At 47.8% G+C, this 27,671-nt stretch overlaps 1 protein-coding gene and 1 long non-coding RNA gene across 2 annotated transcripts in view; both read left to right on the forward strand.

Annotated features, from left to right (window-relative positions):
- LOC146180250 (uncharacterized) overlaps positions 1-27,671 on the forward strand; it is a 437,831-nt gene that overhangs the window by 156,990 nt on the left and 253,170 nt on the right. The window lies entirely within an intron of this gene.
- Positions 1-27,671, forward strand: part of LOC146180254 (uncharacterized) — a 191,871-nt gene that overhangs the window by 828 nt on the left and 163,372 nt on the right. The window lies entirely within an intron of this gene.

Consider the following 27,671-nt stretch of genomic DNA (forward strand, 5'->3'; position numbering starts at 1 on the left):
CGAATCATGGTACCATCCGCAATGGTCGCGTTTAGACGGAGGCGAATTAAACGCCCCAGGTGAAAACCGAAACCATGCACTCACTGGTTCAACAAAGCCAGCCTACAATGCTTGTATGGACTATGTTGTCTGCATGCTCACGTGATGAAAGCGTACAGTGGTCGAATGATATGCGTTCCAACACCTACTCGCAGAATCTAAGGGCACAACAACATATAGCAGCTGCGTTCCAATTCGGCGTCGCGTCAGCGTCTCGTCTACGCGGGCGTCGTCGTTCGGTTCGCACAGGAGAGAATGACCGAACACATGACGGCGTACTAACTGGCGTCTACATGCCTAGGCATAGAGGGATCTTGGAAGTTCGAACAATCATCCGTCGCCCATAGCAACTGTGGAGGAACATGGGTCTTCGCGGGTAACGAGTTAATTGCTCCTGTGGCGGCAAACGCTGCCCATGCGTGGCTTGTCATTGGATGCTACCTGCGAAGCATTTCCGGTGTCGACGCTGGTACCTGCAGCCATGCGTTTCACATACACTGTAGTTTTCTCAGTTTCTAAAGCGCAGCCCTTTGGTGCCCGTATCCTGCGTTTCGCGGCGTCAGCGTTGTCCATCGTAACCGGGTTCTGTGCTAGTACAGAACAGAGGACGCAAAGATGGCGTCGACTGCCTGACGTCATATGAAGCGGTTCGCAGAATAGCGGCCTGGGGGGCGAGTTGGTGCATACCCTGCATGCGGAGCGCGGACCCTGCCATCGCCTCCTCTAGAAAGATGCCTGCGGCATCGCTCGCTTACCCATTGGAGCCAGTGTGCCTTCAGTTGCGCGCGGTAGTTTTTCGAGGGGCTTTAACCTATCTTTGCAAAGGGGGTTGGGGTATGGTGGCTAGCATAGTTTGGGTGTTGCGGTGTCGAAGCGGGAACGGCTGTTCGGAAAGCGCATGCGCAAATGCTTGTTGCAGGCGGGCGCCGTGAGGATCGCTAAATACGACCCCATGTGGAAACGAAAAAAAAGGGAAAGGTATGGGCAGCAGGTTTTTGGCGCATACAGCAGGCATCTTTCTAGAGGAGGCGATGACCCTGCGGTCCAGCACCGCACCGTCCATCTGGCGGAAGAGGCCGCAACAAGCCAAGGGCTACCACGGCCGGTCTCGAGGGAGAGAGCGCGCGCTCTTTCTTACGGCCTTCTCAATCGCCGCGTGAACAATGGGAACTTTTCTCCTTGAGTCACGCTCTCCGCCGCCGCAAGGGGCGCGACCTGCTCACTGTTCGCTCCGCATCTGTTTCGGTGGCGGCGGGTGGCTTTTGCCTGGTTTCGCGCTGTCGCCCGCGGGTTTCGTGGTGAGTGCAGCCCCTAAATGAAAGATTACAGAAGGTAGATGCTGCAGCGGCATCTTGTCAGCGTGCTACGCAAGTGAATGGAGTATTTATATTAAAAAAACACTGTTGCTGAGCAAACGCTCGACAAGCATATGACATGTATTGCGGCATGGTATCTACTTTTGTTCATTTTAATCTTAATTTTTTCGCAAGCCTGTACAAGAAGATGAATAAAAAAAGTGAATGAGCAGTGATCACATCGAAGCTTCTTCAAGGCAAACATAACAGCAACAATGGCAAAACCGCCTTTCAGCGCTAGATGAGAAACCATCGAGGTAACACCGAATATGAAAATAATTTTATAAAAATGTAATGCAAGTTGCACAATGCGCTCATGACATAAAGTATAGTATAACGTCAGAGTAAACGCTTTCAAGTTTTGTTTTCAATTTTGCTATAATTTATAGACCAGCAAATGTTTTATGTGGTATTATAAACATTATTTTAATTTTGCAAATAAACGTTGGTTTAATGAAATGTTTACATGATATCATGATTATTTCATGAAAAAAACAGGAAATCTATTTCAAGCACTAATTCCTAGCAATATTTTCTTTCTTTTTCTAGTATGTTTTTCAACTAATAGTTCTTTGTAACTATCTGTGCAGTAATGCCTGCCTTAGAGAGCAATCGCTGCCCCATTATTTTGGTAGAATGCTTTGCTTATTACACATTTGCCACTGTTACTCAAGGGACACTCCTCAATAATGGATATAAAAGCTTTTCTCTGTGCTATTTATTTAGAGGTAACTATAGGCGTTGTATGTCGCGCTGTATTGCGCGCCTAGGCACCTAGTGTCGACACCGACGGAATCATTTCAGCTCTGCCGCAATCAGTAACCGAGGAACTGAAAGAAGTGATTGTATCTCCTGTCATCCCATTACCCACTGTCACGTATTCTGGTTTAGCTTACGTCGCTGGATACATTGTGAAGTTAATCAGTGACTTCGGGTGTGACGCTTGTGCTATCCTTCTTGAAACCAGCGAAATAAGCAGCCCCATGTACACTACTCTGCGAGGACAAGATTCCAGCGGACTGCATTATCCAAAATCAGAGTTTGTAGCCCTCTTGGACAAGGTTGTGTCTCTTTTTGAAAAAGCTGTCGTGCCCCTACCACACACAAATGTCCTTGAAGTCCTTCAAATCTTAATCCAGCCAGCACTTGAGAACTCACCTTTGCTGAGTTGACCGGAAGGCATTGACAATAGCCATGCTATAAGGTCCGCTTCTTTAAAATGTGAGAAATTTCTCAGAATCCTTCTTGTCAATTATGCTAAGAAGGTGACAGACAGGAACGAAAGGCCAGCTCATTATGTGCACAAACCGTCCAGAAAGATTTTGAGACTTTAATTTTCTAGCCGCATGTGCCGTTTTGATGAATGAGTGCAATGTGTTAACTTTGAAGGACATTTTTTTTATTGCTTCTGCTCTTTTCAATTATGCATATCTGTTTATGCCTATTTCCTTGATTAAACGTTTTTGTTATCACTGTATTAATCTGACTACGACTGTCTACGTGTGCGTCAGTCGCGAGACTACATATACATCTGCTGTCTTTCAACCTACTGATTTGTTTTAAACGAAGCTAGAACAGCCCACTTCACTAGACAACTGAAATTTTAACTGTATGCGTAAATTTTTTGTTCCTTACTCTGAATCTGAGACGTGCTATGAATTTTCGTCAGTTCCTCTTTTGCTCTGAACGAAAACGGCAGCGGTTGACAGAATATCCACCGAACAGTTTTCCATGCACTAGCGTCAGGTCGCGCTATACCTGCTTAGAGCTTTCAAAGGCACACTGCATAAAATGGTACATATAGTTTTGTGAAAAATTTAGGCGCAAAAAGTGTTGATGTAAGTGCACCCGAAACTTCATTCGACCGTGCGCGACAGCACTGACGAAGGCGCGCGCGCACGCGCATTATTGACTATTTTATTGCTCATACACGATAAATCAGACGCTGATTACGGCTTCTTCCTATAAGCAATAAGGGGTGAAATATCAGGACCTGCCGGTTGCAACCGATACGGGCGGAGCGAAGATCGAGCGCGCGTTTCCCTTGCGCGTGAACGGCTGCAGCGGAGGAGCAGCAGTGGGGCAGTGGCGACCCCACCGAGGCGCGGCGGGCGGTGGAAACAGACCCCATTGGAGAGGCCGTAAGAGAAGAGAGAAACGCGCTCTCCCTCGAGACCGGCCGTGGGGCTACCTGCCAGCCTCTAATCCGCGGGGCGCACGACTCCCCGTCTTCCCCAGCACGCGTGCCGGGGGCGGGGAAGAGGACGCCCATTTCCGATGGAAATAAAAGTTGTGCAATCAACCAATCGCAGTGGCGAACGGTGGCGGCTTTGCGTTTCAGCTCGGACCGTACGTGCATGCGGGCTACCGAGCGTTCCGTTGAACTATAGTGCCTCTGGATAACTCGAGGAGGCACTGGTTGAACGCATCAAAGTTCACCGGCGTTCTAGGCAGAATCCACTTTGCTCCGCTCTGTCAGCCCTCCGCGGCGGCGCGCGTAGATGCGTGGAACGCGGGCTGTGTTCGACCTGTTCATCCCGCCGCCTCCTACGGCAGCGCGTGTCCGCGAAAATATCACGTGATTCCTCAGTAGGGACGGCGCGCCGCGCCAGGTGGCGCCACAACTTCCCCTCATTTCGGCGCGCGCCGTCGCTGATAACTACAGTCCGGCTGTGTTTCGCTTGATAGCTGCTGCTGAACAAAACCACTTGGCATTATAGGCATATATTAGCTTTCTGTGGTTATGCATAAATGCTACGAGCGTGTGCCGCCAGCTTAGAGGCCTGTCCTGGGCTCGCTGGCACCCGAGAACATGCGTTTGCGAGAGCCGGTATCTCGCTCTCGTAGTTTATTTTTTTTTTTCGCGAGCTTGCCATAAGGCATATTATAGAAACTCATGTAAATTATTTTCCGTGAGGAACCGGAGTAGGCTACCGCACTTAGCGTTGTCGGTGAGCTCGTAGCTAGCTGTTCCCATAAACCATTTATGATATTGAGGTTTTCCAGAGCTGCAGTTATTTTATTCTTGAACTAGCTGAGAAAGCAGCTGTACTGGTAGGTGCGGCTGCAGTGCTGTTTGCTTAGCCATTTTTTTTCCTGCACAGCCGCAAAACTGAATTCTGCTCGTGTTATGCAACATCGCAGCTGCGGTGTTTCCGCCTATTTAAAACAAAATGCACACCATGCATACACCTCCTATTTTGTAATCAGGAGGGTTCACTGGACTGTTAGTCGTTAACGAAATTTACAAAAAAAAAATATAATAAGCGATAGCCAGACTGGATTTTGTGCGCTAAACATGTGATTATTTTATGCCAGCGCGGGAAAGTTCCTGCACTTTAAAAACCTTTCGTGATTTTGGCTTAGCATTGACTTTCCGTTGTGCATGCTGTTCTGCAAGGTCGGAGGTGAAATTCCCCCCAAAAAATGGCCTCATGATTTTCTGGATAAGCAGCCTGAAGCGCCATTCTGTGAGGCTCAGTTGTGTCCTTGGTGCATTTGGTGCTCCACGAAAATTAAATGCCGTTTGCCGTAATAAAATTTCCGTCTCATATTCTGGCACCACGCAAAAAAAAAAAAAAAAAAAAAAAAAACAGAGCACTGCAGAATCCACTGAGGAAATGCGAAAGCCTGAGTTTGCTGCTGCAGCACACATGCAGTACATCGCGCGCCCCTTAATTGTCGAACACAAGCAGCGTTCCGTTGAACGCATCAAATTTCGCCGGCGTTCTATAGTTGCTTTACAGGGAAGTTTTGTTACCAACAAACTGCCCCCTTAATAGGAAGGGAAAGGCGCAGTATCTGTCGTACGGGGAATCGCGCTGACGCATTTCATGGACAGCACAGGCTTACGCAATTCCCCAGTGCAGATTCTACGGTGTTCTCGGAAAGCATGGAGACAGGAATTTTATTTTTCTGATATCTTCAGGATGATCGACAAGTGACACATCAGCGCACAACTCTCGCGCAGTGGATTGCATTCAATGAGCTATAGACAGGCTTTCGCCTTAATAGCCAAAAGCACATTGCGAAGGCGCACGTGCATGCATCCACGAGGGATAAACACAACAGTAACAGCAGCACAACACGCTACCGACGATAGCGTGGGGTGGGGTGCCTCAATGAAGGCGCTCACCCGCGTGCGCATCGAGGCAGCCTAGGTGGGGGTAAGTTGTGGCGCCACGGAGGGCAGCGGCGCTCGGGTGAACTAAACAAGCCACAACAAATCGGGGGCTATGGAGGCGGCGGCGGTGAGCAGGTCGCCAAGTAATAAAGCCGGTCGTGGTTCTAGAAAGCTTTGTAGTGGCAAGAGCGGGGCTCGTTTCGCTGGGAGGCGCTGAGGCAAAAACAGCGCATGGCCGCGCGCGGCGCTGCCGTCGAATACTCCTAAATATTCCTAAAAACACATCTACAGGAATAGATGGAATTCTGATCAAGCTGATTAATGAACTTGGTCCAAAAAGTAAGGAAACGTTAAAAGCTTTGGAAACATAACGAATAAGCAAATTCCGGACAGCTGGCAGCAGAGTAAAATGAATTTGATTTATAAAGGGAAAGGAGAAAGGATGCACATAAAATCTTACAGGCCGATTACCATAACATCTGTTATGTACAGAGTGGCCATGCAGGCGGTGAAATTAAGGGTGCAAGCATGGGTAGAAAGTAACAAGATACTCTGAGAACTTCAGAATGGCTTTAGAAATGGTCGGCGCTTAGATGATAGCCTGTTCGTGCTTACCCAATGCATCGAAATATCTAGAATGGAAAATAGACCTTTGTATTTGGCCTTCCTTGACATAAACGACAACGTAAACGGGGAACTCCTGTGGAACATATTAAAAGAAGAAGGTATCTGTTATGAGATAATAGAGTTCCTACAGAAAATATACCGGGATAACAAAGTAGAAATAATACATGGGAATGGATAAGAAGTACGGAAGATGTCAAAGTATGCAAAGGATTAAGACAAGGCTGTCCTCTATCACCGCTGCTGTTCATGCTTTATATAATAAACCTGGAACGGAGGATACAAGAAAGTAACCTAAGTAACCTGTCAAAGAGATTAGGTGGAAAGGCGGTAGAACAGCGCCTCCCCGGTTTGATGTATGCAGACGATATTGTGCTGTATGCAGACGATATTGTGCTGCTAGCTGAGAGTCTGGAAGAATTGCAAACTCTAGTTAAGTATTGCGGAGACGAAGGGGACGCTCTAGGCTTCAGTTTTAGCGCAGTTAAGTCTGGTGTGATGAATTTCAACGGCTCAACTGATCAGGGTCTTAAAATACAAGGTCATGAAATACCCAGAGTAGCAGAATATAAATATCTGGGGGTATGGGTAAACGAAGGATTGGCATACATAGGACAGCATAAGCAATCACTTTAGGCCAAAGGGCTAAGAAATGCCGGGGTAATGAAGCATAGGGCATTGTGGAGATATAACAGGTATGGGGTTTTGAGGGGTAAAATAACGGCTTGAGGGGGCTAGTTGGTGCTTGTTGTGCCACATTTCTGGGTATTTTGAGGAGTATTTGGAAAGGAATTATGGTGCCCGGACTTACTTTCGGGAATGCGGTTTTGTGCCTAAAATCAGAGTTACAGTCGACATATTAGAAACAAATCAGAGATCCGTTGGACGGTTAGCACTAGGTGCCCACGGCAAAACTACAAATGAGGCGGTACAGGGAGATATGGGCTGGGCATCTTTCGAAGTACGGGAAGCTCAGAGTAAAATATATGAGGAACGCCTGAGGAAATTGGACAGTAGCAGATGGGCAGCTAAATTATTTAAATACCTGTACCTAAAAAGCGTTGACTCACAATGAAGGAAAAGAACTAGGAAACTAACTAGTAAGTATGCTAGTAACAAGGACAGAGAAATAAAGAGCATTAAGCAACAGGTGAAAAACACAGAAGGTAAAAATTGGATAAATTCGATGGAAAAGAAACAGAGTGTGGAATTATACCGAAAGTGGAAAATGCAGATCAGGAAGGAAGATTTCTTTGATAACTCAAGAGGCAGTGCCCTACTTTTTGAAGCTAGATCAAGGTGCCTTAGAACGCGCAGCTACAAAAAAATTTAACAATGGAGATGACGCATGTGCTGTATGTGGAAACTCCAGTGAAACAATTGCCCATATTATACTCGAATGTAATGGTATCCATCCGGAAGTTGGTGCAGGCGCAATCACTGTTCCTGAAGCTCTGGAGTTTAGAGATAACAGTGGCCGGGTGAATAAACCGGCGGTGGAAACTAGCAAAAAACGACTGGAAGATTGGTGGCTTAAAAGCAGAGAAGTGACATAATGTTAATAATGTAGGAACAACATTTAATAAATAGAATGATGGTTTAGCTAACCATTCTAAATCAATAATTAAGATATAGGGAGAAAAATGACCATGATAGCTACTGCTACCACCCCGTTTCAAAGGGGACGCTACTATATTCCATCCATCCATCCATCCATCCATCCATCCGGGACCCGTATTTTTGCCAGCAGCTCCTGTCCCCTGCCCGTCAGTGCAAGCTGGATGGATAGATAGGGCGGGGCTGGATAACAAGGTCTCCCATCGCTCAAGGGGTTGGGGATTGGGGTTATTGGCGGGAAGGGGAGGAGGGGGGGGGGGGGGGGTCTTGAGGTTTGTGCATTCTGCCAAAACGTGCGTCAGGGTGCCTTTTTCGTTTTTGCAAAAAGGACAGAGCATATCGTGTTCCGCAGGGTACATGCGGTTCATGATTCCGCCTGCACTGGACGCAGGATCGTCTGTTGTTCCCTGGTCAGTTTGGGGTGCGATTCTGGCAGTCTGCACCTTTACTCTCGGTACATACGGGTTATCCCCCGAAAGCTGGTAACCGAATGCGGTAGCTCTTCCGGCTCGTGCTCGCCCCGGATTGACATTTCTCGGACAATGCATGTTAGTCTGCGATGGTGTTGCCTGCTACCTGCGAGTGAGCCGGGAACCACACAAGCTCTATGGCTCTTCCCGGAGGCTTGCACTTGGATAGAATGGCTCGGGCCGCGGACCCCTCTGCGGAGGCTTCTGTAGGCTGTCTTTGAGTCTGTGACCACGGTGTCCACGCTCGGCTGTGCGAGTGCGAGGGCCACGACCGCTTCTTCAGCAACTGCGGGGTCTGTTGTCATTATGGATGCGCTGACGATCAGCCTGTCTTTTGACGTAACCACCACCGCTGCACGGCCACTGTGTTTTTGGAGCGTGGCGTCCGCGTAGAGGACCCTGGGGTTCTCTTCCAGCTTCCGGGCTATGGCTTTGGCCTGCGCGGTGCCCCTCTCGTCATCCTTGCCCGGCGTCATGTTCCGGGGAAGGGGTTTGGTCTGAATGGTCGTCTTCCAGTCTTCCGGAAGGGCTTTCTTGAGGGGTACCGGCTCAGTCTGCCATCCTATCTTGCGTAGGACGGCTCGTCCGTGTTTCGTGTGACTGAGCCGGATTTTCTGATTAGAGAGGTGGGCTTCAATGAGCTCCTCCACCTTGTTGTGGGCGCCCATGTCTAGCAGCCTTTGCGTGGACGAGTATATGGGTATGCCCAGTGCTTGTTTTGTTGTCTTACGAAGCATCGTGTTTAGGGTGTCCCTATTTGTCTTCGTCAGCTGGAGATAAGGGGCGGAGTAGGTAACCCGCGACACGACGAACTCGTGTATCAGGCGCCCTAAGTGGAGGTAGGGTGCCGCATAGAGTATCCGGCTGGTCACGAATGCATTGGCCAGCCTCAGGGCGTCTTTGCATCCCCCCCGCTTGTTAGATACCCGACGGACCATGCGGCCCACCTGGTCTCCAATCTTGCGGAGCTTCTGCAAGGTTGTGGCAATCTTGCGATTGCAGTGAATAAAGAGTCCCAACACTCTTATCTCATTTCGTTCAGGGATGGGGCCACTAGCAAGGGCAAGGGCAATTTTAGTGGTACACTTCGGGTTGGGCCGGAGGTGTACGAATTCTGATTTGGTCGGAGAGCATTCCAGGCCACAGCGACGAGCATATCCGTGCACGATAGTCGCCGCTTGTTGCAGGTTGGCCTCGATCTGCCCTAGCGACCCATGTGTTGCCCAGAGCGTGATGTCGTCGGCATACAGAGAATGCCTGACGCCTGGGACATTATTAAGCAATGGGGGAAGTTGAGCCATGGCGAGGTTAAAGAGGAGGGGAGAGAGGACCGCTCCCTGTGGAGCTCCTCGCGTACCCAAGGGGTAAGGGCCATGCTCCTGGTCTTGGATACGTATATAGCTTTGTCGATCAGTGAGGAACTGCCGGATGTACCTAAACGTGTTGTGTCCACAGTTTGTCTGCGACAAATGTGTGAGGATGATGTCGTGGGTTACATTATCGAAGGCCCCTTTGAGGTCCAAGGCGAGGACCACCTTGTCGCTACTGGGGTATTGGCCTCGAGATCGAGCAGAGTCGCCACCTTGCGGCTCAGCGGCGAAACCTACTCAGTGTGGATGCGTTTTCGCGTCGCGTGCTAGCCCGCAGTGATTTACGCGCGCGCATGCGGCGTGTACAGGAGTGTTTTTATTTGTTTCGCGGTTCCTGCGAGGTTTTGCTTACCTATATGCCTCTTGCAAGATAAATATGAACAGTCTATAACCCCACGCTTCATTAAAAAAATATATATACTTGTCCGTATCGAGCATGTCATGCTTGGATAAGGACATCGTCCATCGCGGTCTTCGGCGCTTGAGATCCTTTGACATGCAATGTCTCAAACGAAGTGGTACTGTCGTTACCGCCGTGTCAAAGCAAAACAGGTCGTTGCCATCAATAAAAGTTAATGCAAACGCTCAGAAATCGCATATTCCCTACCGCAGCTACTAAAAGATATACCACCGCAGACTGCTTCATATAGCAGAATGCAGTTTGAACAGACCACTCTATACCTACTATGCCGTCTCTATGCGCGATAGAGTTGTGTGAGTACATTTTTTTTTTTTTGCTTTTAAACCTCTGTCGCGGTGTCTCAATGGTAAGGACGCTCGACTGCTGATTTCGAGAACGGGGGATTCAATCACAACCGTTTCGAAAGGCGTTCCTCTGCTGTGGGATTTGACTGCACAATAAACAATCCCACGCGGTAAATGTGTGTTAACAATGAAAAAAAAAAAAAAAACGACACCAAAACCAGCCTCTGCAATCATCCGTCATAGCCGATGCCACTCTCATGCGTTAAACCCGGGCCAATATGCATTTCTTTTATTTTTATTTTTTTGTTGTTGAAGGCTTCTGTGCACCCGTAAAAGTTTTAGTGAGCATATTTTGCTTCAGAGAAATGCTCGAATGTTTGGGAAACATATTCCCTGCACCTAATTGTTACCCTAAGTATTATATAATACACCTAGATCAATGTACTTTACTGGTAGCCTATTATAATCATTATAATCCCTTGTCGTCCAAGTGCTGTCTTCCGAGCAAACTCGTCATTTCTGACAAGGGGAGCAAAACAGCTTCATGCGGGCTTAAATATCAGTGTTTAGTTCGGGAATAAATACATTTTTATAGTCGCATGATAAGATGACCTCCATTTCTTTCGGAATAGTTTTATATCCGGCATCTGTTTTGGAAGCAACCCTAATATTTTACTTCGCATGAGATTTAGTCGCTGCTAAATAATTAGTGATAAAAAATTTTCAGCCTGTAAAATTGCTTCCCAGAACATGACAGTGCCCATGCGCAGTTTATAAACGATGTCTTCGCAGCGAGTAATTCGTAGCTTGTACTTTAACGTTACTGAAAATTAATCGCTGATTATTGTAAATTCTGTCAAGTGTGTAAAAGTTCTCTCACACGGTGAAACTTATTCGCATCGCAAAACAAAATAACTACACTACTAATTTACCGTTATATATTAACATCACACACATCAGAAATCCTTTATACTTTCCTCGGTTTCAGGAAATCATTTACAGTTAGTGGCGCATGCAGTAATACGCTATCACATTATATGACAGTGGCCGCAAAAAGCATCTCGGCAAATTCAATCCACTCAGCGCTGCACGCGTGAGCTATCAGCTTTCCTGTGCGGCGACGTTTCCTATATAGTGTCGGCGTGATCTCATTTTTGGGGAATACTTGTGCGTGGTTGTCTGGGCCAGAGTTGATGCGCACTCAGACTAAAGCAACTCGCCATGCAGTGCGCTGCCAATGCTACATTTAAACCTGCTTAATCCTCGAGTCAAGTACGATTAATGAACCAGGCTTTCTCGATTCAATCTAAATTACTGCAGGTCAGAGCACGAACCTTGTATCTGCGGCTTGCCACTAAATTCGCCGGTCTCACTTGCATGAGACACGCGTAAACTGTTTAAAAGTCGATAAGAAAAACAAAGCTGTCATTAGGCAGGCTCAAACATTAGGCGTGTGAGCGCGGTACAGCGCAAGAAACGTGCAAAGTAAATCTAGAAGACTGGTGGTTGCGTGCTTTGTTTTCCTAAGTCCGCTCTTCTTCTGCTGCATTGGCGAAATCCTTGGATTTTTTCTGCAATATTGCAGAAATACTGCAGAAGACACGTTTTCATCGCCAACAAACCCGCCGTAAACTCGGAAGCAGACCTACGCGGCGTGCGTTTCTGCGAGCGCCGCCGGCTGCCGATCCACACTACCGGTGTGACGGTGGCGCCACCTCTAGGTCGATCTCGCTGCGCAGTCCGCACGACTTCGCGTACTTGTGCACGGTAGTTGCAGCCTTCTGCAAGGCTTCCTCCATCCAGGCATCAGACCCGGCTCGAGCCGTCCACACCGTAAATCGTCGGCGTAGAAAGCGTGGTCCACGCCTTCGATTTGCTTGAGTAAACCGGGCAGGGGCAGGAGGGCCAGATTGAAGAGCAGGGGCGACAAGACCGATACCCTGCGGAGTGCCCCTATCACCGAGCTCGATAGGAGCTGACTTCTCCCCTATCCTGATGGTCACTGTTCGGTTTGACAGAAAATATTTGATGTAGCCGATTGTCTTTCGGCCACACCTGTTCATATTCAGATTCCGCAACACGCTCGCGTGGGACAGGTTATCAAACGCTCCCTTCAGGTCGAGGGCGAGTATTCCGCGCGGCGCGTGCCTCGTTGCCGGCTTGACGACCAGTTCGTGAAGTTGGATCATCACGTCTTGAGTGCTGAGATGTTGCCTGAAGCCGTACATCGTTTCCGACATCTGATCCGTTTCTTCGAGGTGCTTCTGCAGGCGGCGAAGGACCATGCGTTCCATCACCTTCCCCGCGCAGGACGTGAGGGAGGTGGGCCGCATGTTTCTATCGTGAGGGCCTTGCCGGGCTTTGGAATGAAGCAGACCTCGGCATCCTTCCATTCCTTCTGCAACCGCGGGACGTTACGGCATCCCTGCCGGGTGCACTTCTCTTGTTACTTTCATCTATCGCTGTCCACAGTTCCGTCATGGAAAACGGCCAGTCCAACTCTTCGTTGTCGGGTCCTTCTTGCTGTCATATCGATCGCAAAGCACATTTGCGTCTTTGCATTTGGCTTCCGTCATAATGCGACTTGCAGCTCGACTAAAGCCCGTGACCCCGATCTCAAGCTGGTAAATATCAATTAAACAACATAGCAACTGCCGCAAGTTTCTCACAAAAATATTTGTCCATTTGTTCTAGGGATTCATGAAAAGCAGTAGAGGGTCGCAGGGCAAAGTTCATCGGATCCGGATGAAAGCTCATAAAAGCTCACCGCCTCTTTTCTTGACCTCGTACGAAAAGTAAACTCACTGAGGCTTATACCTGCGAAACGAATTTATGGGCTTTGAGGATTGATAGGTTTCGAGCGCCCTGACAAAAGTAATTGACGGTTAACATCTAATCCTTGAAGGAGCCCCGAAACGATTTTTAAGCACATTGTTTTGCCTCTTGGTTATGTAGATTGAGTTATAGTGACACTAATAACGGTGGTTGTTTTATGTATTATCCAGTATTTAATATTTTAATTTGTTTCGTGAAAGCGAGTTCGGACCACTGATGGTGCCGGCACACAGCGGCCATTTTTTGGCAGCGGATATGACGACATTGGGTCCGATTTGATGATTGGACGAACAATAAATTCACGGCTAAATGAACTCATGATTAATGATACGCTCTGTAATGGTCTTGCGTTTTCTAATATACTTACAAAACCGACATATTTATTTTAGATTAAAGCACTTCAAATAAAATGTTACAAAAAATAACGCTAGAGGCTCTGTCTATTTTCCCGAATCCAAGAATTTTGCACCCCTCTAGTAGAAATAGTTGCTCATGTAGCTCCTGTTTGCCCTGTGTTTGCATGTGGTTTGCCGTTTGTTTATTCCTCGTGGTTTGTTGTAGGTGGTTCTTCGTATCCTAGTAGGCTGACCTGCCTAGACCGATCGGTTTTCGCTGGTGAAGCCTGGTTATATTTCGTGCTGTCAAGAAGAAATTCTGCGCAGTCCCAGGCTGCTCGAGCAGCGAAGGCATTGGAGGAGTGTCGTACCACAGATTTCCTTCCCATAATGAACGAAAAAGAATGTGGTTAGAAGCTCTGGGCATCGAGAAAGAACCGAATCGGCGTGTGTGCTCGGCGCACTTCACTCCAGACGCCTTCGAGTGTTCATCGGTAGCTTATGCATCCGTAGGCTACAAGCAACGGCGGCTACGCAGCAACGCGGTGCCAACGATGCCAGGCGCTCTGCGAAAAACAGTCGAAGACGGAAGTATCGTGACGGACTGAGCAGTGAATGTTGTGCCAGTGACCACGTTTTTGGTCAGCGAGTCTGTCGAAGTTCATACACGATCAAGGATTCAACGTTTTAACTGCTGTATACTTTCTCAGAGAGTCATCGTTACGAGTAACGACCTTGGCAGCCGCTCACTGATCTCTCGACTGTCAACAGATCGGGAAGCGTGAGCGCGTAAGCACACTTGAGAGCTCGAGCGGTGCTATGAGGAGGAATGGCAACGAAATTGTAAGGTCGAGCGCTGCGTACAACCTCTCGAATTATATAATATTGGTCAACTGTCGATCGCGTGGCTTGTCTGAAAGTTTGCGCAAGCTTGTCGATTTTTTTTTTTTTTTCAGAGCATGGCTTGCTGGAGCTCCGACCGCATTATGGAAAAAAAAAAGGGAAAAAAGGGGGGGGGGGGGGACGGAGTACATCCCTAGCACGCGCGTTCCCCTGTCCCTTGCCACAAGGTCTGTTGACGCAACAAAGCAGATGAAACGCGTTTTTACCCCCCCCCCCCCCCCCCTTGCTCTCTTTTTCTTTTCGATAATGCGGTCGGAGCTCCGGCAAGCCACGCTCTGAAAAAAAAAAAAAAAAAAAACAAAAAACGACAAGCTTGCGCAAGCTTGACCAAACGCAAGAGGGGGGGAGGGGTAATAATTGCAATTTTATTGTAGTGTTTGCAGACTTGGAATATGGCCACATCTTTAAGGCAGTGCTGTCCCTATGGGAAGGATATGGCTGCTCCAGCATGAGCATTTCTAAGGGGCCAGTGACAACCAAAGGAGGCCAGTGCTGAGGAATCGGCCGTGGGTTAATGGAGCTGCCAGACCATGAGAATGAGCAACAATTCAGTGCGGCCACATCACTCAACGATCACGAGAAGCGACAAGATAGTGGCTGGTATAGCAATGTGGACAATAAGAGTCTGAAGCAATGAATGTCGTGGATTTCGGTGACACTTACTCCAACGACGAAAGGCATCATTTTCAAAAGGCAAAGCTTCATCATGTTCCTTATGAACCCATAGTACTAGTACTGGGATCAGCACAGACTCGCAGCTGATTCTCAATGCAAGGGCTTGCAAATGAATGTTCGTACAGAAGATCAAGTCACATTCTTCTCATCCCATATTGCCAACATCACAGTGAAAGCCTGGTTTCTGCAAGCCGCATAAGAGGAAATGTGTTATCAAGGTGTTATTGCATGATACATGAAGAATGACCTTGCTCACTGACTGCTACAAAGTGTTTGTGCACTGTTCTACTGTGTTTTCCTGACATTTGCCATAACAGCATATGCCACAGAAAATTTTACTGCGGGTTCAAAGAGCACGCAGCCATCGAGCTTGCTGAAATGCTTTCCCATTGCCTTAGATGCAAAATGTCTTAGACAAAGTTTTATACCAAGAATCATTGCTGCATGTTGTGTGGTTTCATCCATGACTTCAAAACTTGCAAAATGGACTTTATGCCAGGTGTGGTGATCATCTAGCTGGTTTCGATAGCTGCTCCTACTGGCTTCCACTACACCATTGAAAGTTCCTCGTTGCCAGTCCCAAAATCTAACCGTGCCGTGTCGACCTTGTGCATGACCTGTGTGCTGAAGATGAATGTTTTTCTGCATCTGCAAAGTGTGTCCATGTTTTTGACCAACTGCATTTGATCCAGTCTCCACTGTCCCCTAAGTGCAAACAAGTTCAAACGGCTGTAGCAAAAATGTTCGTGTTCTTGAGGGACCAGGCCACTGCAAGACGTCATAAGTGGCATGCAAACAATCTGCTGTGGTCCAGTGTGTCCCAGTCAGCATCTTTTTTCGACGTTGTGAGGGATTATGGTGTGCAAATTACGGAGCTCAGAAATGAAGATCTGTCCTTCCTTCCTTTATATTTTGTTCGAAGCCCTGTGTCCAGCGATATTACCTGGAACCTTCACCAACTCCCTACAGCTGTGCTTTTCTTGTAGTTAATGTTTAGCACTTAGAAAGCAATGCTTGTTGTGTTGTATATGACCTTGTTGAACTTTGCAGAACTCAAAACCAGCGAAATGTGCCAGTTGTAATGCAGTGCAGCTGCGCTGGGACGAACCTGAACTGAAAATATTCTTGAACAAAACCTGTAGTCCAGATTGTGGCCCTCTCTAAAACTGGCCTGCTAAAAGGAAGATCTCTGTCTAGATATATGACCGATAAAAACTGCCACGTAAACTGTTTTTCTGATATAAGTCTCGCTGCTATACATACTCCAGGAAATTCCGCATGTTTGTTTTGATAACATCACCAATCTTTGGTTGGACGTCATTAAAGTAGCAGCTGTGAGGATACAACTCTGCTCACAAGCGCTTTCTGTTATTTCTTTGTATGTGCTTCCACAGAAAATTTTAACTGTAGCTTTGTAACTGGTGCCCATTTCCTCAGATCACATGTTGATTTAAATTTCTATCCGTCTCTCAGGGTGACAAGAACACAGATTCCTATTTGTGAAAACTTCTAGACATTGTTGACAGTGATAGAAGCCACGCTTCCTATTATCCTTCAGCCTCTGCTGTAGACCTGCCCCTGCATTCATTCAACATCCAAGTGAAGTGGTCACTGGCACCTTGCTGCATTTGGAGTGACCATTGCTTGCATTTAGTGCTGCCTATCATCTATGTGGCTCCAAAAGTGCTATCCGGGTTAGTATACTTGGCAGCAAGGAGTAGGTGTCGAATCTTGCACATCAAGAATATGAACCTCTTTTTTCTTTTTTGGTATGCTCTCGACATTGGAAGCTCAACATGCCTTCATACCTTGCTGCAATACTCCATGCATCAACATAGCTGCAGGTCAAAGTTATGCATTGCCAGAACTTTTGCCTCACTACCAGAATATAGGTATTGTTGTGGCTGAGCCTTGGAACAGACACCTATATGTGTATCCGAAGTGCCATTGGCACAAGAGCCTTTCCAAGATGCATCACTGAAAGTAGCCTGGCCAGTTGGTGCATGTCTCTTTGTGGAGCAGCATGCAGTATTTCCTGCCTGCAAGCAATATGTTTATTCAGTTGCTAGCGAGTTCTGTGTTAGTGTCTTCATGACTCTGTTCCGTCACCCTGTGCACTGTTTTGCTAAGGAAAATTTAAAAAATGGCCATTACCATGACCACAGGGGAAGCATTTGCTTTTCTCGGTTCTTCTCGGTGTTGCAATATGGTGTTGTAGTTTGGCCTCATGGTTCCGGAAAGTGTAAGACCGAAAATGAAGAGCCCTGAAAAAAAGTGTTTCAAAAGTTGTATATCTGTGTTGCCCTTTTCTGTCTTTGCCTGGCATACTAATTGCTTTTTGGCTTAACAGTACCACATGCTGTAATTCGTGCTGCAAGTTGTGCACTGTATAAACAAATGAAGCTTGAAAAAACAAAACTGGTTTATTTTTTTTTACCCCTCACAGTTGGGAAATTTAACCCTGTGTAGCGTTCCGATGGAAACATCTTCCTAATCATGGTCACCACACTTGAAGGGATCACTCTTTGTTCTCCAGTTCAGTCTCTCCCCCAAATCCATCTTGCAAACTGGTGGTAGGCCACATAACATTTTCTAGAATGAAAAGAAGAGAGACATCTGTGAAAGAGCAATCTCGGGATTTACAAAGCTCCAGTCCACATTGGTTTGACTCAAATGTCTAGCATACTGCAAAAAGAGTACCACCACAAATCACCTCCATACCTTGAGACAAAATGCTCTATGTAGAGTGTTTTTTTTTTTTTTTTTTAATGTTTTCTCGCCTCAGGGAATAAAGAAATATAAAAGAAAAGGTTGTACATAGATCTAATAAGTTCTGCTATAGATTAGTCATTACATTACTGATAGTGCTTTCTACACATATGCAATGATAATAAATGAGTAAGCTGCACTAGTGAATCCAGTGAAATACTGTGCTTTTACAGCATGCACACATGTTGGAAAGGTTCAAACGTCCTTAATGTGGAACCACATGGCTCAACATCTCGGCAGCACAGAGGCTCCGTACACCTGGACGCAGCAAGTTTCAAGTCATCAGTGTGGTGTTTTCTCCGCTCGCGTGACTTCCGGGGTTAAAACTGAACGTAATGTTACCACAGTGGCTCTATCACCACGTTTTTAATCGCGATATGGACAAGGCACATTTCGTCAATATACACGTATGTTGTTTTTCGAAGTTCGCGAGGCGTGCCTGCGTACCGAGAACGACTTGGCGGAAACGATCTAATCGAGCCACTGCATTCTACAAGAATTCGTTTCAGTCCCAAGAAAGATGCAAAAAAAGTGCTGCGGTTCATATTTACCAGTGCGCATCGTCAGCTTGGTGGTGGTCTGGCAGCGTTGCTGGGCGATCGTCGTCAACACCGCGCGGTGGACGCGACGACGCTGGTCGGCTGCTGTTCGTCCCCTTTCGGCGTATCCCCGCACGGAATAACGCGCAGATCGTCGCTCCGTCGCGATATCTCGCGTTTGAGTTCCGATTAGTCTGGCAAGTCCATTTACGGTGACTTCTTATGCACTCCTGAGGTGCTAGCAGTGCTGATATCGGATGGTGGAGCGTCGCTGACCATCCACCTGTTTATCAACATGGGAGCGACGCGACGCTGTCAACTTATACGCCCACGTGTTCCTTGTAACCATAGCAACGACGCTGCCATCCTTGGCAGGAACGAGTGAAAGCAAACAGGCAACCATGCAGTGATAACTTCCGCGACGTCATCGGTTTGCCTCTTTTGATTGGTCGCACCCAATGACGTCAATGGGAGAGCGAAATGGGAATGGGAAGCCCCGCAAAATTTGAGTTGAGGGCAGTTTTTTGTTTGCTTCTATTTTTAAATTTCTTCATTGAATAACTCCCGTTCCTGTGCACCGATTCTTGTAATTCTTTTTGAGCTAGTATCCCTGTGACATGAAGAAGTGACCTGAAGCATAACCGATATCATATTACGAAGCGCTTCGCGGCTCCTTTAAAGGCGCGTGATCTCTTCGGTTTACCGTGAGTTTGCTTATAGGTTAGGTTATAGGTTCATAGCAGTTTACCGCGCAAATCCCACGCACTTAATACTACGTATGCTTCAGACAATCAGCGCCTACCAGTTCACAAATTCAAGCATAAGCTCATGACAACTCGCGATCGACTACAGTGTGTACCATCCCCGCCGCGGCTCAATTAGTGCGCTTTATTTCAGAATATGTATAAATAACAGTTAAGCGCTAACCGCATGAGGCGACAATTCCCGGCGACATGCCGCGCGACGCCGTCGCGCGACGGGCTGAGGGCCGCCAAAGCATTGCCGCTCGTCGCTGTCGCTCGGTTTCTGGGTTTTTAGAAAATTTCGCGTGTCGCCCGGAAGCAGTTCACGAGGCAGCCAATCGCAGAAGGCTTTAGGGTGCTCGACTTCCGTTCTGGCTTTTTTTTTTCTTTTTATTGCGTGCGAAGTTTGTTTTCTATAGTCCGGTTTGGGCGAAGAACCTGGTGCCTTTACGCGCTCACTTCGTCTGATCCGTGTATATATGAGTGCATCGAGATAATTCAGTAATAACTTGGAAGGGTTATAAAAGAAAGAAAAAGGTTAGCGTGGCTAGATATTGTTAATTTCCGAAAGGAGCTGGAGAAAGTCACTGCTTGCAATGCAAGTCGGCATCGCAGTGTAGTAGCGCACCGCTGCGCTGTGACCCTTTAAAATACGATGCGTTACAAGAAATTTCATCGGTGTTTTATCGTACTTCATGCTGTTTAGTGTTAGAAATCGGATATAGCGTGATTACATTCCCCTTGACCGAATGACGAGGCGGCGGTAACAGAGCAACGCTGAAAACGCGCCTCTCTGTCGCTGAGCCCCGTCGCTCCGTGCGGTATCCACCAGCGACAACGACAGGCGTTGGCGGCGGTGTCGCGCGACGGATCGCTAGGGGTTGTCGCCTCATGCGGTTACCGCTTTAATGTCACCTTCTGTTGTGCGATGTATAATTATATCACCAGGCTCAAATGATATAGTGTCAATATATATTGTAATGGATGAAATGGTTTTAATACAGGTGAACTTCGTATGAAGGACGGTCGCACACGGCTCAGAAAAACCCCGAACAGTCAGCGCGCGCCTCGCTTCCCCCGCTTCTCCTTCTTCTGCTTCTGCTGCTTCTCAGTGCGCCGCTCGGGCAAACGATTCTCGTCCTCGAGAAAATTAGGTAGATCGAAGATGGCAGCGCTTCATGCGAACCACGTGAACAACTTGTGTCTTGCGGGATCGGCGGTTATCCGTCTTGACTTTGGCGATAACGTAATTCACGTCATTCAGTTGGTCCAACACTACGAAGTGGCCATCGTACTTGCAGAGGAACTTCTCATATAACCCTCGCTTGCGAAGAAGCGTCCAAAGCCAGACGTAGTCTCCAGGGTAGTAAGCAACTGCACGATGATGCAGATCGTAGTGTTCTTTCGAGCGGCTTTGAGAAGCCTGTGTGCGTAAGCGGGCTATACGGCGGGCTTCTTCGACACGGCATAGTATCTGGGAAACAGACGCATCGTCGTTGGGGAAAAATGGGAAGATGGTGTCTAAGAAAACTCGGGGTGTTCTTGCATAGAGTAAATAAAAAGGAGAATAGCCGGTATACCTTCATGATTTGCAGTGTTATAAGCGTACGTCACATACGGTAGCAATGAATCCCAGTTGCGATTGTCAGACGAGACCTACATGGACAGCATGGTTGTCAAGGTGCGGTTGGTGCGCTTGGTGAGACCGTTGGTCTGCGGATGATACGGTGTCGAGTGTCGGTAGTGTGAACCACAAAGTCGGAGCACTTCTTCCACGACATCAGCAGTGAATTGCCGACCCCGATCACTTATAATAACACGGGGTGCGCCGTGGCGAAGAATAACGGAATGCAAAAGAAACGACGAAACATCAGCAGCTTTTGCGGTAGCGAGAGCAGCGGTCTCCGCGTATCTGGTAGATAGTCAACGCAGACGATAACCCAGCGGCAGCCCTCCGCAGTCGTTCGAAAAGGACCGAACAGGTCAATTCCAATCTTTTCAAAAGGTAAGGTAGGTGGCTTGACAGGTTGTAAAGGTCCGGCCAGCGTGGTGGTGCGTGCCTTAAGTCGTTGTCATTTTTCACATGTCACAACGTATTGCTTGGTGGTCTTATAAATTTGTGGCCAATAAAAACGCTGGCGAATTCGCTGCAGGGTACGACAGAAGCCTAGATGTTCAGAGGTAATATCATCGTGCATGGCATGCAAAACTTATGCACGGAGACTTTTTGGGACCATCAAAAGGAGAGCAGCACCGTCAATTGATTAGTTCGTCTTGAACAAAACACCATCTTCGATAGTAAACTGCTTTGACTCTGCTCTTGCTTCTGCCTCTTGTATAAGAGGCTGTAGGGACCGGTCGTTGCGTTGTTGTCGCCTAAAGGTCGCCATACTAGGACGCAATTGAGGCTATATTTTATCAATTCCGCACTGTCTCTCTGTACTTTCCGTTCCTTGCCATAAACATTATTACAGGAATAGTCACTTAATTTTCATTACGTTTTGCCATATTTCGTGCATACTGTTACACTATTGTGGGTCGTTAATCTACTGTGCTGGTTTTTAACTTGCTGTTTCATTTGTATATATGTGCTCTTTCTGTGCTTCATAATTTTCATGTTATACGTATATGTATATCTTCGCCTTAACGTCACACGTCCTGTTGCTCTGCCATTACTGGGCCTCGGGCATCTCTCAAGCTATCGCTGTAGCTTTTCGCCCGAGGCCCATTCCCTGTATATTACTGGAAATATATATTTTTTTTTTTTCAAATAAACACTCGTCGAAGCGGTCTTCATCGTTAACGGAAGTCGGCAATGGGTGCTGTTGCGTTGAGTCTGCTCCAGTAGCGGACCAACGGGTAGCGAAAAGCCGAGTCAGACGTCGGGCTGCATGCACTTGAACATTGGGCGGTGCTCACCCAAGCAGAGACTGGCCGAGAGTTACAACTTAACGAAGGTTTATTTACATGGTGAATCTGAGAAGGTACACACCAGAGAGAACTCGTGCTCTCGTTTTTAACAACTTTCTTGTCCCCAAGTACCTAGTTGGGGAATTTTCTATTTGGTCAAAGTCCAATCACAATCGATTTCCTGATATGCTGACATTCGGGAACCGCCCACTAGAAACGTCCTCCCAGCGCACTCTTTCCACTTTAGCGGCACGCGCTGGCGACTCTGCCGGGGGACATGGGGGTTCCAAGGAGGCTCGCTGGCTGTCCAAGGTCGGAACCGCGCGCCACCCACGCGGACCCCTCGCGCGGGAGCACTCCGCGGGAAAGGAATGCGGTGACCGCTGTTCTCCACGGAAGGGGGGGGGGGGGGGGAGGAGGAGGAGGAGGATAACCCGCTCTCTCTCCTCGGTGCTAACACGCTGGCGCCGCGGCGCTCTGTTTGCAAACACAGGCGCGCCCGCTCTTCGGCGAATTCGTTAGCGCCTCTGTGCACAGTCCTCCGGACACAAACTGGGGCAACTGCTGCCGTCGCTGCCGATATGCGACACCGCGTTGCTGCATCCTGGGTGGTTCTGGTCCACGAACTCCGAGGTGGTCGCGTGTAGTCTTCTTAGAAAAACGGACTCCCATTTCGACACGTGCACCGTCTCGTTACTCGGGAAGTTCGAAACGTAACAGCTTCTCCGGCGGCGGTTGAAGATCCCGATGCACAAAGGTCAGCAACCATTGTCCAGAGGCATACACGATGTCGTTCTGGTTGGGTTCACTGTTGCTGATGCTCTGCTGCCTCCAACGGACTCTGCAGCTCCTCGTTGCTTCTTGTCGAGACTATGTAGGGCTTCTTGCTCTCTGCAGACCAGCTCATTCACAGGAAAGACAGCATCAGTTTGAACAACACGAAAATCACAGCCGCAAAGACGACAAGCGCCAGGACTCTCTCCACGAGATCCACCAGGCTCTCGTACCAATATTACTTTAATACTTTTACTAATACTTTAGCACTTGAAACAACCAGAACATTATTCATTCACACAAACACAATGTTCAAGATTAAAATAAAAATGGTAATAATGCAAACGTATGCCAGGAAAAAAAAAACATACCCAAGCCAGACTCACCGATGCTATCAATAACACCAAAAGCATCGACTTAAGTCAGCGGCATTGCCGTTAGGTTTACCGTGGCTCTATCTTTCGCTTTCCGGGCAGTCTAGTTAGACAGCGCGTGTCGGACAGTCTCTGAATGACTTCCACTGGGCTCTCCCATTGAATTCCAATTTATTTTTCTGGGAAGGTCGTAGCACCATTACCGCGTAGCGTGATCTCGCTGTTCGGTCATTGCACTGTTTGGCCCTCACCTGCGCTTTGCTCATTTCGCATCCCGCGAGCTCCTGCCCCTTGTGCAACCTTTCAAGCAGCGCGAGCACGTATTCGACCAGTGTAGGGTTCTCTTCCCTGCCTTCCCACGATTCCCGAAGAAAGCGGAGTAGCGATCGCAGGGAACGGCCGTTCACCATTTCGGCTGGCAAGAACCCCGTGGCCTCATGAGGCACGGTTCTCAGCGCAAACAGTGTTGCATGCAAACAGGCATTCCAGTCGGTTTTGCGATCAAAACACAGGGCTCTCAGTATGCGTTTCATTGCCGAGTGCATCTTTTCTACCTGGTTTGACTGCTGGTGGTACACTGAACTATGGATTAATTTAATCCCACATTCCTCCAGGAAAGTTGTAGTCAGTGCGCTGGTAAAAACAGTCCCCTGATCTGACTGTATTTCAGCGGGAAACCCAAGCCGTGCGAAACTGGACATGAGTGCGTTCACAATTGCCCCTGAGCTCAACTCTTTCAGGGCCACTGCCTCAGCAAACTTTGTGGCAGGACAGATTAGTGTTAAAATGTGGCTGTAACCAGTCTTCGTCTTTGGAAGGGGACCAACAGTGTCAATCACGAGTCGTCGAAATGGCTTCGTGACCACAGGCACAAGCTTCATTGGGGCTCTCGCCTTATCTCCCGGCTTGCCTACCCGTTGACATGTGTCGCAGGTCCTTACAAAATTTTCCACCTCCCGAAAACATCCCGGCCAGTAATATTCCTGCAACAACCGATTGTTTGTTTTCTTGAGCCCCAAATGGCCTGACATGCGAGCTCTAATTGTGAACCAAGTGCAAAAGATCACCGCGGTAGCGTTTTGGTACGACTAATTGGTCGACCTGCACTCCTCTGCGATCAAGATACTTTCGATAAAGTACCCGGACCTTTCTAGAAATATCACGTTTTTCTTCGCAATACCTTCACTCTTCATGTGCTTACGATTCCGCAATGTGGAATCGGCTCTTTGTTCGGCTATCAGGGACGATCGGTCCACCCCCAGCAATCTTTGCAAGCTGTCAGATGGCGACGTTATGAGAAGCTCCCGACAGACCCTTTAAACGAATCCCGGCCTCGGCGGCCGCTTTTCGATGGAGGCGAAAAGCAAGGCGCCCGTGTGCTGTGCGATGTCAGTGCACGTTAAAGAACCCCAGGTGGTCGAAATTTCCGGAGTCCTCCACTACGGCGTCTCTCATAGCCTGAGTCGCTTTGGGACGGTAAACCCCACAAAACCAACCAACCAACCATCTTTAAACTCAATACCATCCTCGCTACCTTCTGGCGTGTCTGGGATGTTAACTTCCTCGCTAGTCGGCGCGTGGATTGCCTCTGTCGTGTCCAACGGCTCATGTTCTGCCGCATCAACGTCACCTGACGCTTCCAGTGTGATGGATTTAGCAGCCCGCTTTCGTGCTTTCCAGCGAGTCAACCCTTGGGCAGCCCCTTCTCCGAACACTAGTCCCTTCTGCTGCAGCAGTTGGTCAGATCTGTTCGAGAAAAGATAGGGTTCGAGAGACTGGCTGACACGGCAGCCTCTGTGCGAAGTACGCCAAATGGACCTTCAATGCTATTAGCGATTGGAAGGCACACGCTATTTGCTTCCACCGCTTGTTTAATCCATGTGCACTCTCCAGTGAAATTTTCTGGCTCTACATACGAGGGATGAACTATATCCATTGTAGCCGCCGAATCTCGAAGCACTCGACACGGTTTTCCGTTAAAACAGATGCTTGGGTAAGTTGGTAACTCATTTTGACCGGAACAGCGCGCACTAAGACACAGACAAGAAGAGAGACACGACACACACGAGCGCTCGTGTGTGTCGTGTCTCTCTTCTTGTCTGTGTCTTAGTGCGCGCTGTTCCGGTCAAAACGGTTTTCCGTTCACGACGAGATCTCGTAAGTATGGCTCTAGAAGCCGCATACTTTCATTTTGGCTGTCCACTGACAAGCAAACAATCTGGGATTTTGCAAGCCGCAGCTAAATGTCCCGGCTTTTGGCAGTTGTAACAAACCAATGGCCGTCTCTTTTCAAAAGCTTTCTTCTGACAGTTTTCTGCTTCAAGTGATTCCTCTCTTACGATCACACTTCTTTCTGAGACGTCTACGCCTCGTGCTTGCTGTCTCTCTTCTACAGGCTGCCCTCTCCATCCAGCTGTTTTCCTATTCTGGTATTTAGGGCTTTCCGTCCTGTCCAGCGCACGGCGCGAGACGAACTCTTCTGCCAGTTCTGCTGCCTTCGAAACAGTCGCAACTTCCGGCCTGTCTTGCACCCAATGCCTTACATCATCAGGCAAGCAAGAGTAGAACTGCTCGAGTCCGAAGCACTGCAACATTCTTTGGCTTTCGTCATAAGCTTTAGCTTCTTTGAGCCATTTCCCCAAGTTAGCCATGAGCTTATACGCGAACTCCGGGTACGACTCATCATTCTCCTTTTGAGCTTTGCGAAATTTTTGCCGGAAAGCTTCCGCTGACATTCTATACTTTTTGAGCAGACTAGATTTAACCTTATCGTAATCGTCTGCATCTTCTTTAGTCAAGCGGGCTATCACATCTGCCGCCTCACAAGGCAACAGTGTCAGCAAGCACTGTGGCCAAGTTGCTTTGCTAAACCCTGCCTTCTCGCACGTGCGCTCAAAGTTTACCTAGAACAGACCTATGTCCTCTCCTTTCCTATAAGGTTGCATAAGGTCTTTCATACGGAACGACTTGCGTTCTACTGTGCCCGATGCTACGCTCTCATCACTTTCATTTCGAGCTTTTAGCACCTGCAGTTCGAGACGCTTCAGCTCAAGTTCCTGCTCTAAGCGTTTACTCTCTTCAGCCATGCGTTTCTCATTTTTTTCTTCTGCTTCCCTCTTTGATTTCTCGCTCTCAGCAATCAGCTCCAGACATTCCGAGAGCTCATCGTCGTCTGCCTCAAGTGCCTCAATGATATCTGGCTTTCTCGTTTGGTCCTGAAAATTCAAACCCAGACTTTTGGCCAACTCCAGCAAAAGTGGCATGTTAAACACTTTCAAATTCATGGTTATCCCGAGTGCTGCAATTTCTTCCTTTCAGAAATCTCTTATCGTCACGTACTTTCAAGTCCCGTGCTAACGATAAACAATTCCCACCACCTTTATAAACTTACCTAATACATCATCATCATCATCATCAGCCTGATTATACCCACTGCAGGGCGAAGGCCTCTCCCATATTTCTCCACTTAACCCGGTTCTGTGCTAGCTGCGTCCACTTGACCCCTGCGAACTTCTTAATCTCATCCGCCCACCTAACTTTCTGCCTCCCCCTGCTACGCTTTCCTTCCCTTGGAATCCAGTTTGTTACCCTCAGCGACCATCGGTTATCCTCTCTTCGCACTACATGTCCTGCCTATGCCCATTTCTTCTTCTTAATTTCCATTAGAATGTCAGTAACTTGAGTTATTTCTCTGACCCACTCTGCACGCTTTCTATCTCTTAATGTTACCCCTACCATTTTTCGTTCCATAGCCCTCTGGGTTGTCCTCAACTTAAGTAGAACTCTCTTGGTTAGCCTCCACGTTTCAGCCCCATAGGTGAGTACAGGCAAGATGCAACTGTTGTACACTTTCCTCTTGAGCGATACCGGTAAGCTGCTAGTCATAATCTGCGAGTGCTTGCCAAATGCGCTCCATCCCAATCTTATTCTTCTTGATATTTCCTTTTCATGGTCTGGATCTGCGGTTACTACCTGTCCTAAGTAGACATATTCGCTTACTATTTCCAGTATTTCGCTACCTAATGTAAACTGCTGTTCCTTCCCGAGGCTGTTGAACATTACCTTAGTCTTCTGCATATTGATTTTCAAGCCTACCATTCTACTTTTTCTGTCTAGGTCATCAATCATTATTTGCAGTTCATCCCCCGAGTTGCTTAGCAAGGCAATGTCATCAGCAAATCGCAGATTACTGAGGTATTCTCCATCTACCCTTATCCCTAACTGCTCCCATTCCAAGTCTCTGAATACTTCCTCTAAACAAGCTGTGAATAGTACTGGGGAGATTGTGTCTCCTTGCCTAACACCTTTCTTTATGGGAATTTTATTGCTTTCTTTATGTAGAACTATGGTTGCTGTGCAGCCACTATATATATCTTCCAGCACTTTCACGTACGGCTCGTCTACCCCCTGATTTCGCAATGCCTGCATCACCGCCGAGGTTTCAACTGAGTCAAATGCTTTTTCGTAATCAATGAATGCTATGTATAAGGGCTGGTTATATTCCGAGCATT

The sequence above is a fragment of the Amblyomma maculatum genome, chromosome 9, assembly GCF_055883805.1.
Source record: "Amblyomma maculatum isolate TAMU_Amacu chromosome 9, ASM5588380v1, whole genome shotgun sequence".
Lineage (NCBI taxonomy): Eukaryota > Metazoa > Arthropoda > Arachnida > Ixodida > Ixodidae > Amblyomma > Amblyomma maculatum.